The sequence below is a fragment of the Mobula hypostoma genome, chromosome 8, assembly GCF_963921235.1.
Source record: "Mobula hypostoma chromosome 8, sMobHyp1.1, whole genome shotgun sequence".
NCBI classification, from domain to species: Eukaryota; Metazoa; Chordata; class Chondrichthyes; order Myliobatiformes; family Myliobatidae; genus Mobula; species Mobula hypostoma.
The window spans coordinates 77,818,641-77,831,079 of NC_086104.1; positions in this window are offsets into that span (position 1 = coordinate 77,818,641).

Consider the following 12,439-nt stretch of genomic DNA (forward strand, 5'->3'; position numbering starts at 1 on the left):
CTGCTTGCCCCATTCTCTCACCCCACCTTCCATTCAGTTTCTAGAACACATCACTGCATGATTTAGTGCAAAATGATTGTCATTTTTATCTTCTGTCCCAGATCACAATATCCAGTTTTCATACAGAACTCTTAAAATTGGCATCATTCAGCGATGAATTTTTAAAAATTCTTAAAGGTGACATAACAGGATGCTAACACTGTCAACTTTTTCTATAATGGGGGTGAGGATAGTGATTAATACGTCTATTCCCTCAAAGATACCGAAGCTGGGATCCAAACACACAAAAAAACATAAAAGGGCTCAATTAAAGGATCTTTGAGTCCATTAACTTAGGAGACTATTGGATCATGATTATGTGGTATAACTTGGTTCTCAAACTATTTAAACATTACCAAGCTGTAAAAGGAAGATTTAAGTAATGGCATTTTATTGTACCTTCCTTTGCTTTTAAATCATTCTAATGGCTATAACCATTTCCAATTTGAATTTCATGCAGTTTTAAGTGAAATTTGTCCTCTATTTTTGGCCTCTTCTGCAACCCTGACTTTAATCATTTTGTCTTTCACCACCATGTCTCCAGTCCAGGAAAGAATGAGTAGAACATATTAATTCCAAGCTGAAGATTTTATTGAGTCCCAGAAAAGTACAGCACAGAACTGGGCCTTTTGGCCTATCCAGTCCATGGCAAAAACATTTAAACTGCCTACTCCCATTGACCTACACCGGGACTGTAGCCCTCCACGTACCTATCCAAACTTCCCTTAAGTATTGAAATCGAGCCTGCGTGCTCCACTGTTTTGGCAGCTCATTCCACACTCACGACCCTCTGAGTGAAGCAGTCTCCCCTCATGTTTCCCTTAAATTTTTCACCTTTCACCCTAAACCTATGACCTCAGGTTATGGTCCCACCCAGCCTGAGTGGAAAAAGCCTGGATGCATCTACCCTATCTATACCCCTCATAATTATGTATACCTCTATCAAATCTCCTCTCAATCTGCTACGTTCCAAGAATAAAGTCCTAACCTAGTCAATCTTTTCTTATAATTCAGGTCATCCAGACCTGGCAATATTCTTGTAAATTTTCTCTGCAACCCTATTTACATCTTTCCTGTACATAGGTGACCAAAACTTCACAGTACTCCAAACGGGGCCCCACCAATATCTTATACCAACATAACTCCCCTTCTCTTGTAGTCCATAAACACACACGAAAGGCTGGAGGAACTCAGCAGGCCAGGGAGCATCTAGGAAAAGAGTAAACAGTCGATGTGTCAGTCCAAGACCCTTCATTCTTGTACTCAATATTTTGATTTAAGAAGGCCTACGTGCCAAAAGCTTTCTTTATGACCCTGTCCGCCTGCGACTTTCACTTGCAACAAATTATGGATCTGTATTCCCAGATTGCTTTGTTCTACCATACACTTCAGTGCCCTACTGTTCACTGTGCAAGATCCACCCTGATCAGTCCTATCAAAGTGCAAAACCTTGTACTTGTCTGAATTAAATTCTGTTTGCCATTTCTCAGCCTGTGTTTCCAGCTGATCCAGATCCCTCTGCAGACCATGATAGTCTTCCGTGCTGTCTATTACACGCCCAGACTTGGTATCAAATGTAAATTTGCTGATCCTTTAACCACATTATCATCCAGATTGTTGATATAGATGACAAACAACAATGGACCCACACATATCCCTGCAACACTCCACTAGTCACAGGCCTCCAGTCAGAGAGGCAACCATCTACCACCACTCTCTGGCTTCTCCCACAAAGCCAATGTCTGATCCAATTTACCACCTCATCTTGAATGTTGAGAGATTGAAGCTTCTTGACCAACCTCCCATGGGGAACCTTGTCAAGTGCCTGGCTAAAGTCCATGTAGCCAACATCCACTGTCTTGCCTTCATCAACTTTCCCGGTAACTCCCCTGAAAAACTTTATAAGATTGGTTAGACATGACCTACACTCACAAAGCCATGCTGACTATCCTAAACCAGTACGTGTCTATACAAATATTTACATATACACTGTCTTAGTACACCCTCCAATAACTTTCCACTATTGATGTCAGACTCACCGGCCTATAATTTCCTGGTTTATGTTTAGAGCCTTTTTTAAACAGCAGAACAACATTGGCTATCCACCAGTCCTCTGGTACCTCTCCTGTCACTAAGGATGTTTTAAATGTCTCTGCTGGGACCCCAGAATTTCTGCACTTGTGGTCCAAGGGAAACACTTTGTCATGCCCTAGGGATTTATCCACCTGATTTGCCCCAGGACAGCAAACACCTCCTCCTCTGTAAACTGTATACAATCCACAAAGTTGATGCCACTTTGCCTCACTGCTATAGACTTTGTGTTCGTCTCCTGAGTAAATGCCGATGCAAAAAATTCATTTAGGATATCTCCTATCTCTTTTGGCTCCACATATGAATTACCATTCTGAATTTTCAGAGGACTAATTCTATCCCTTGCAATCCTTTTGCTCTTTTAACATATCTGTAGTGTCCCTTAGGATTCTCCTTCACCTTGTCTGCTAGGGAAACCTCATCCCTTCTTTTACCATTCCTGATTTCTTTCTTAAGTGTTCCCTTCCATTTCTTATCCTCCATAAGCATCTCCTTTTTCTTACTTGCCTATATCTGCAATGCATCTTCTATTTTCTCTCAACCAGGTCATCAATATCTTTTGAAAACCAAGGTTCCCTACACTTGTTATCTTTACCTTTTATTCTGACAGGCACGTCCAAGCTTCGTACTCTTAAAATTTCACTTCTGAAGTCCTCCCATTTACCAAGTACACCTTTGAAAGAATACCGTCTGACCATACTTGCCAGTTCATTTCTGATACCATCAAAATCGTCCTTTCTCCAATTTAGAATCTCAATTTGTGGGCTAGATCTATCTATTTCCATATTTACTTTGAAACTAGTGACACTATGATCACTAGTTGCAATGAGTTCCCCTGCACAAACTTCCGTCACGTGCTCTGTCTCAATCCCTAGTACCAGATCAAGTATCGCATACTCTCTCATTGGGACTTCTACATACTGATTAAGGAAACTTTCCTGAACAAATTTGACAAACTCTATATCCCATTTAGTTCTTTTACAGTATGGTAAGTTCCAGTCAATATGTGGAAAGTTAAAATCACCTACAATAACAACCTTATGTTTCTTGCAATACTTTGCAATCTCTCCAGAAATTTGCTCCTCTAAATCTCCCAGCCTGGTGATGGTCTGTGATATAGTTTCATTAATGTGGTCAATCCTTTCTTCTTTCTCAGTTACACCCATCATGTCTCACAAGTGGAGATCTCCAGTTTGTCCCAACTGAGCACTGCTGTGACATTTTCCATGACTAGTATTGCCACCCGTCCTCCTTTAATCCCTCCTGCTTGGTCACATCTAATACAATGGAACCCCAGAGTACTGAGCTGCCAGTCCTGCCCCTCCTGCAACCAAGTCTTTCTAATGGCTGCAATGTCATAATTCCAGGTGTTGATTCATGCACTGAGCTCATCCGGCTTTCGTACGATATTTCTTGCATTGAAACATACGCAGCTCAGGACATAGTCACACCATGCTCAGCCTTTTGATTCCTGACTTTGTCTGAGGTCTTACCAACATCTGTCTCCACAACCTCTCCACTAACTGTTCCAGCACTCCAGTTCCTATCCCCCTGCATATCCAGTTTAAACCCCACTATGCAGCATTAACAAACCTTTCCACTAGGATATTGGTCCCCTTCCAGTTCAGGTGTCTCTTCTGTACAGGTCCCACCATCCTTGGAAGAGATCCCAATTATCCAAAAATCTTATGCCCTCCCTCCTACACCAGCTCCTTAGCCACAGGTTAAACAGTATAACCTTCCTATTTCTGGCCTCACTAGCACATGACAGGGGTGGCAACCCTGAGATCACAACTCTAGAGGTCCTGCCCTTTAGCTTAGCACCTAACTCCCTGAACTCACTTTGCAGAACCTCATCACTCTTCCTACATATGCCACTGGTACCCGCATGGACCACGACCTCTGGCTGTTCACCTTCCCGTTTTAAAATGCTGAGGATCCTATCCAAGATGTCCCAGACCCTCTGCCCCAGGAGGCAACGTACCATCCAGGAATCTCATTCTCATCCACAGATCCACCTTTCTGTTTCCCTGGCTAACAAATTCCCCATCACCGCAGCTAGCTTCTTCTGACCCCATCTCTTTTGAATCACAGAGTCAGATTCAGTGCCAGAGACCCAATCTCTGTGGCTTTCCTCTGCTACTCACCACCACCCCCAAACAGGTTCCAAAGTGATACACCTGTCGTTGAGGCGGATGGCCAAAGGGGTACTCTGCACTGTGACCTTCACCTTGGGTGTAACTACCTCTCCGATTGACTGCTGCTCAAAGCTCCAAAACTGCCGCAAGTTGCTGCCTTTTCCACTTGATCGGTGAACCTGAGTGGATTACATCTTCTCAGGCTTCCAATCTCTCCAATTGGCCACTGCTCTATATATATCTACTATTCTAAGACTTAACTGAATCTGAATCTACCTTTGCCTCAGCATTGAAGTTCTCATCCATAGCTTTGTTATCTCTAGACTATTCCAATACATGCCTAGCTGGGCTTCCTTCTTCCAATGGCTTCTGCTCCCCATGAACACAAGTTCTGCTCGCTCATCAATCTATTATTGATGTTCATTAGTTCCTGGTCAAGTAACATCGATTTAAAAACAATCTCCTTTGTTTTCAATTCTCTCTGTTAACTATAAATTTTCCCCAATCCTAATTACCTGCAGTCCTGAAACTCATTGATATTTGTATTCTAATTCTGGTCTCTTGTGCATCCAGATTTTAATCACTACACCATTCACCACCATGCCTCTCTCAGCCCTAGAATTCCTTTACTAAAGGTTTGTATTTTTTTTTAGCATTCTCCTTCTTCTTATGCTCCTTAACAAATACATCTTATTGATTTACACTGTTACAGGTACAGTTTCATGTAATATGCCCCACTATTGAGCACACCTACAAGGAGGATTGTTGCAGGAAAGCAGCATCCATCATCAGGGACCCCATCACACAGGTCATGCTCTCTTCTCACAGCTGCCATCGGGAAGAAGATGCAGGAGCCTTAAGACTCACACCACCAGGTTCAGGAACACTTACTACCCCTCAACCATCAGGACCTTGAACCAAACTTCAGGCCCCATCATTGAAATGTTCCCACAGCCTATGGACTCAGTTTCAAGGCCTCTTCATTTCATGTTCTTGATATTTATTGTTTATTTATTATTATTATTGTTTCTTTCATTTTGTATTTCCACAGTTTGTTGTCTTTTGCACACTGGTTGAATGCCCAAATTGTTGCAGTCTTTCATTGATTCTGTTATAGTTATTATTCTATCGATTTATTGAGTATGCCTACAAGAAGATGAATGTTAGGGTTGTATGTGGTGACATATATATATACTATGTTAATAAATTTACTCTGAACTTGAACTATGAATGTCTTGCTTTCAAACAAATGAGAAGAAATTCATTTATGTTTGGAAGAAAAATCATTGATTATTTTAAATTTGCCATGATGATATTAAAATGAGGATCCAATCATGAGTCATTATCTGACAGAAGAGGCACATACAGCTTTGGACAAATAATCTCCTGTCCACATATAAAACTTTTCTATTGGGGAATTATCTCGCCGATCCTGCATCAGTTTAGAGTCGTTTTTGAGATGATAGTTGAGTAATAGGCACTGGACAAGAAACCAAGGATTGAATAGGATTTTTGGGGTTTTTTTTTTGACATTGTAGCATTGGATCTTTCCAATCCACCTCAGACTTAGAAAGGATGATTCCTGTGATGATACTGCATTTTTTCACTACTGCTGTACCTCCATTCTAAATTCTAAAGTGGGACTTCAACCCACTCCCTTGAGTCAAGTTTGTTACAACAGGAGCAGAGTTAAAAATAAAAATAAAAACCCAGAAACAAATTTCAAGTTGTAAGATTAAAACACCTAACATAAAAAAAGGGTTTAATTTGATGCATATTTAACTCAGAACAACCCAAAGCAACAAGGCTTTATTTATTTCTGTTGTCCATTTTCTGGTCTACTTATTCAGTACCTCTGATTTTTTAATTTTTTAATCTAAATGCTCTTCTTTGACTTATGGTTTCTCATTTGATCTCCCATAATTGTAAGTTCCTCATTTCCCCTCTGTCTGTCAAGCAACTCAGTAGAATTCTCTTTCAAAATAACTTTGTCTTGTTACTTTTGCTATTGTAAAAATCTTCATATTTTTAATTGAATAACTTGCCTTCCCAGGCACAGATTCTGTTTTTCAGTAGCTTTTACCAGCCTCCTTCAGCTAGCATCTCCATCCCTTTGAGCTGTATGTAGCAAAATGGTACAGTTGGGGAGAGCTGCTCCAGCACTTTGGATGCTGTCTGTGTGGAGCTTACATGCTCCTTAAGAGAATGTGTCTTTCTCCTGGTGCTCAGAATTCCCCCCACCTTACAAAGATGTGGGAGCTGATGGGATTGTAGGGAGAATAAAATGGAATTCGCATTGTAGTAGTCTGGTAGACTGGACTCTATATTGCTGAGGCCAGGCAGCAATTCTCAGACACCACCTCTTACTTACCCCTTGAACAGGACTCAAAAAAGGAGCACCAGGCCATTGTCTCCTGCACTATCAATGATCTTATCAACTCTGGGGATCTCCCATCCACTGCCACCAAACTCATAGTTCCTTTACCTTGCACCTCACATTTCTACCTGCTACCCAAGATCCATAACTCTGACTGTCCAGGTAGACCCATTGTTTCTGCTTGTTCCTGCCCGACTGAACTTATATCTGCATACCTCAACTCTGTTTTCTCCCTCTAGTTCAGTCCCTTCCTACCTACATCCATGACATTTCACATGCTCTTGATCTTTTCAATGACTTTAAACTCCCTAGCCCCTATCATCTCAACCCTCAGTAATTTCTCCTTCAGCTCCTCCCACTTCCTTCAAACAAAAGGGCACTCGCATGGATCCCAGCTATGTCTGCCTTTTTGTTTGCTAAACAGAACAGTCTATATTCTAAGCCTACAGTATTGCTCCACAACTTGTCCTAAGCTACATCGACAACTGCATTGGTGCTGCTTCCTGCACCCATTCTGAGCTTGTCGACTTCATCAACTTTGCCTCCAACTTCCATCCTGCCCTCAAGTTTACTTGGTCCATTCCTGACACTTCCCCTCCCCCCCTTTCTCGATCTCTGTGTCTTCATCTCTAGAGACAGCCTATCTACTGATATATTCTATAAACCCACTGACTCTCATAGCTACAGTGCCTATAAAAAGTATTTCACCCTCCCCCCCCCCCCACCTTGGAAGTTTTCATACTTAGTGTTTTACAACATTGAATCGCAGTGGATTTAATTTGGCTTTTTATGAAACTGGTCAACAGATAAAGACGCTTTCATGTCAAAGTGAAAACAGATCTCTACAAAGTGATCTAAATTAATTACAAATATAAAACACAAAATAATTGATTTCATAAGTTTTCACTCACTTCAAGTCAGTATTTAGTAGATGTACCTTTGGCTGCGATTGCACCCTTGAGTCTGTGTGGATAGGTCTCAATCAGCTTTGCACATCTGTACATTGCAAATTTTCCCCATTCTTCTTTGCAAAACTGCTCAGGCTCTGTCAGAGTGCATGGCAATCATGAGTGAACAGCCCTTGTCAAGTCCAGCCACAAATTCTTAATTGTATAGAGGTCTGGACTCTGACTTGGCCACTCCAGGACATGAACTTTGTTGTTTTTTTAGCAATTCCTGTGTGCCTTTGCCTTTATGCTAGGGGTTATTGTCTTGCCATAAAACCAATCTTCTCCCAAGTCACAGTTCTCTTGCAGACTGCATCAGGTTTTCCTCCAGGATTTCCCTATATTTTGCTGCATTCATTTTACCCTCTACCTTCACAAGTCTTTCAGGGCCTGCTGCAGTGAAGCACCCCCACAGCATGATGCAGCCACCACCATGTTTCACAGTAGGGATGGTGTGGTTTTGATGATGTGCAGTGTTTGGCTTTTGCCAAACATAGTATTTAGTCTGATGACGCTCAATTTTGGTTTCATCACACCATAGTCCCTTCTTCCAGCTGACTTCAGAGTCTCCCACATGTCTATTGGCAAACTCTAGCCAAGATTCCTTGTAAGTTTTTTTCAGCCATGGCTTTCTCTTTGCCATTCTCCTATAAAGCTACAACTGGTGAAGCACCTGGGCAACAGTTGCTGTATGCGCAGTCGCTCCCATCTCAGCTTCTGAAGCTTGTAACTCCTCCAGTTGTCACAGGTCTCTTGGTGGCCTCCCTTACTAGTTTCCTTCTTGCACGATCGCTCAGTTTTTGATGACAGCGTGGTCTGGGCAGATTTACAGCTGTGCCATATTCTTTCCATTTCTTGATGATTGACTTAACTGTACTCCAAGGGATATTCAGCGACTTGGAAATTTCCTTGTATCCACCTCCTGGTGTGCTTTTCAATAACCTTTTCGCAGAGTTGCTTGGAGTGTTCTTTTGTCTTCATAGTGTAGTTTTTGCCAGGATACCGACTCACCAGCAGATGGACCTTCCAGATACAGGTGTATTTTTACTACAATCAATTGAATCACCTTGATTGCACACAGTGATCTCTGTTTAACTAATTATGTGACTTCTAAAACCAATTGGCTGCACCAGTGATGATTTGGTGTGTCATATTAAACAGAGGGTGAATATTTATGCAATCAATTATTTTTTGTTTTATATTTGTAATTAATTTAGATTATTTGGTAGAGATCTGCTTTCACTTTGACGTGAGTCCCTTTTTGTTGATCAGTGTAAAAAAATCAAATTAAATTCACTGTGCTTCAATGTTGTAAGACAATAAAACATGAAAGCTTTCAAGGGGGCGCATACTTTTTATGGGCACTGTATCTAAACTGTATCTCTTCCCACCGTGTCACTTGTAACAATGCCATCCCTTTCTCTCAATTCCTCCATCACTAGCACATCTGCTCTCAGAATAAGTCTTTTCATTCCAGAACTACTGAAATATCCTCCTTCTTCAAAGAAAGGAGCTTCCCTTCCTCCACCATCAACACAGCTCTCACCCACATCTCTTCCATTTCGCGCACATCTGCCCTCACGCCAGGGATTGGATTCCACTTGTCCTCACCTACCACCCCATTCGCCTCCACATCCAGTACATAATTCTCCATAACTTTTGCCATCTCCAACAGGATCCCACCTCCAAGCTCATCTTTTCCTTCACCTCACTTTCTGCGTTTCACAGGAATCACTCCCTATGTGACTCCCTTGTCCACTCATCCCTCCTCACTGATTTCCCTCTCGGTGCTTATCCCTGCAAGTGGAACAAGTGCTACACTTTCCCCTATACCTCCTCCCTCATCACCGTTCAGGGCCCCAAACGATCCTTCTAGGTGAGGCGACACTTCACCTGTGAGTCTGTTGGGGTCATCTACCATATCCAGCACTCCCAGTGTGGCCTGCTGCATATCAGTGAGGTCTGACATAGATTGAAAGTCCACTTCACCAAGAACCTTCAATCCACCTGTCAGAAAAAGCCGGACTTCTGAGTGACAACCCATTTTAATTCTACCTCTCACTCCCATTCTGACATGCCGGTCCATACAGCCGTGATGAAGCCACATTCAGGTTGGAGGAGCAACACCTTATATTCTGTCTGGGTAGCCTCCAATCTGATGGCATGAACAACAATTTCTTGAGCTTCTAGTAATTGCTCCCTCCTCTCTCCTTCTCCATCCCTCATTCCTGTTTCCCTCTCTCACCTTATCTCCTTGCTTGTCCAACACCTTCTCCTGGTGCTCCTCCCCCTTTCCTTTCTTCCATTGTCTTCTACCCTCTCCACCAGATTCCCCTTCTCCAGCCCTTTATCTCTTTTACTAATCAACTTCCCAGTTCTTTACTTCACCCCTCCCCCTCTCCTGGTTTCACCTATCACCTACTATACCTTGTATTTCTTTCTCCCCTCCATCCACCTTCTTACCATGACTTCTCAGCTTGCTTTCCAGTCCTGCCCACAATGTCGATTGTACTCCTTACCACAGATGTTGCCCGGCCTGCTGAGTTGCTCGAACATTTTGCTTTGGAATTAGCATAGGTTGATGAGCATCAACTCAGTAGGCTGGCTGAAGGACCTGTTTCCATGTTGTATGACGTGACACAATTCCTCCTGCTTTCCAACGTACATGCTGTGCCCAGGTTATGGCTACTGCTGATATGCAATCTAGCTCCCATGGGTTTTATTAAATCCAGAAGTCCAACGTACATGCATTCCTGGGTGATTCTTCAATTAGGGTAGCTTTTCTGTCCCTGGGGTAGATTTTCCACAAAAAAATAGTTTCTACAAAAACAAATACTGTGGTTTTAAAAGTTAGGTAATAGTAACTCTAAACTTTTTTCAGTATGCTTCATAAATAATATTTTCTTAATTTTTAAGTGAATTAAGAACTTGAATGTGCCAGAATTTGTGCTTGTCTCCTACCCAGTCTCTGTACTTTGTCTTCAAAATAAAGTAATAATAAGTATTAAATTCATGAAACTTTAAGTTTGTATTTTCTCACAAGAACTTTTAAAACACATGTCAAATTCATGTGGGTTATTTTTTATGCAATTTGTACATTTTTTATGACAAAGAACTGCTGTCCCCAACACTTCTGTCATTACCAACACACAACACATTTTAGAGACCAGTCAAGTTTTTTGAAACAACTTCTTCTGTGGTTGCCATGGAAATGAGAAGTGACATAGGAGCACGTGGCTCTCATGGCAGAAGACTGATATTTCGATGTCCAGAAATGTGAGTAATTTAAAGATTCATACTTCCTGATCTGAGTGTATGCTTATTATGTGTCATTACCAAACGAGTTACTATTTGAGTGTCTTAACTTGCAAAATAAATAACTTTAACTTATTTCTGTATATTTAACTTGTATTTACAAACTAGTTATCCAGTTGAGTTAGCAAGTATGAAACTTAGCCAACCTTTTCTTTAAAAAGTGAGAAATGTTATTATCATCATATCTTTAGCATCACACAACTGGCAGTGTGATAAGGGTCAAGATAACCCCAAAATTATCAGCAGACCAATCAAAAAATTACAGAGACACAATTAATGAAGACCCAGTGAAATATCAGCAGTAACTTGAAAGAGAAGGGTGACAGGAAAACTAAAAATGATCTCACAATTACATAAGCGCAAACAGAGACTGAAGAGACGACAGCGGAGACTTAATCAAAGAAACAAGAGGGCTGCTGGTAAGAAAAGTACAAAGTTTTATAGCGGAGAATACCCCACCAGAATCTCCATTAGGTCAGCAACAAGACAAGAATGACCTCCATCTTCCCAAGGCTTCAACTATGCTCTAAGGGAGACTACAAGAAGGTGCTTTAAATTTCAAGTGTTGTTTTTTCTATGAACATTTCATATGTCCTACTCATAAAAACAAGTGTGTAGAGGGTTGAGTAAATGTTTTGTCGGTGTTAAAAAGTGTTCTGTCTTGTGGGCACTTGTAAAATAATGATCTCTATAGTGTCCTGCTGAGGCTCTCGGCCTGAAATATTGACTGTACTCTTTTCCATAGATGCTGTCTGGCCTGCTGAGTTCCTCCAGCATTTTGTGTGGGTTGCTTGGATTTCCAACATCTGCAGATTTTCTCTTACTTATGATTTCTATAATCTATTTGAAATTTGAATTGCTGCTTATTCCAGAGTTGGGAAGGGTTAGACAGATGTTTGTAAGCATTATTGTTTTATTGTAACAAGACTAGACATTGCCTAGTTTAGTCGGGCTGCCTATGTTCATGTTTCATGTGGATTTTTTTAAGGAAGTTCTCTAGCCGCCTGCCTAAAAAACTGTGATCTCTTATGGAATTTTGATAGATAGTGCAGATTGCAAGGATGTGTTTTTAATTGTAAGTGTTGCTTCTTTTAGTTGGACAGATGTTTTGTCAGTTAATGTTAAACTAAAACCATTGTTTGCCAATGTCAAAAGTATTTTGTCATTACCATCACAGTGCCCATTTTGATTGGAAATAAAGTTTTATTTAGTAATATTGGTCTGAACTCATTTGCTGGAGTCAAGTGCTTTGATGCCAAAATCAGCATTCTGTCAAAAAGGGTTAAAATTCCAGGAGTCTAATCAGTAAACAAGTGTTTCGTTGTTGAGCCAAGGAAAATATTGACACGTTTAAGAAAATGTGTCTCAAAAATATATTCTGAATGTACTTAACAACTAAGTTAAAACAAATTCATTAAAGAGCAAGGTTTTTATTTGCAGGATTGACTTTGAAATCTTCGTTTGTCATTTGGTTTTAAACTAAATTCAGTAATTTGATGGTGTGATGGTAATGACACTCATTGGTGAAAACT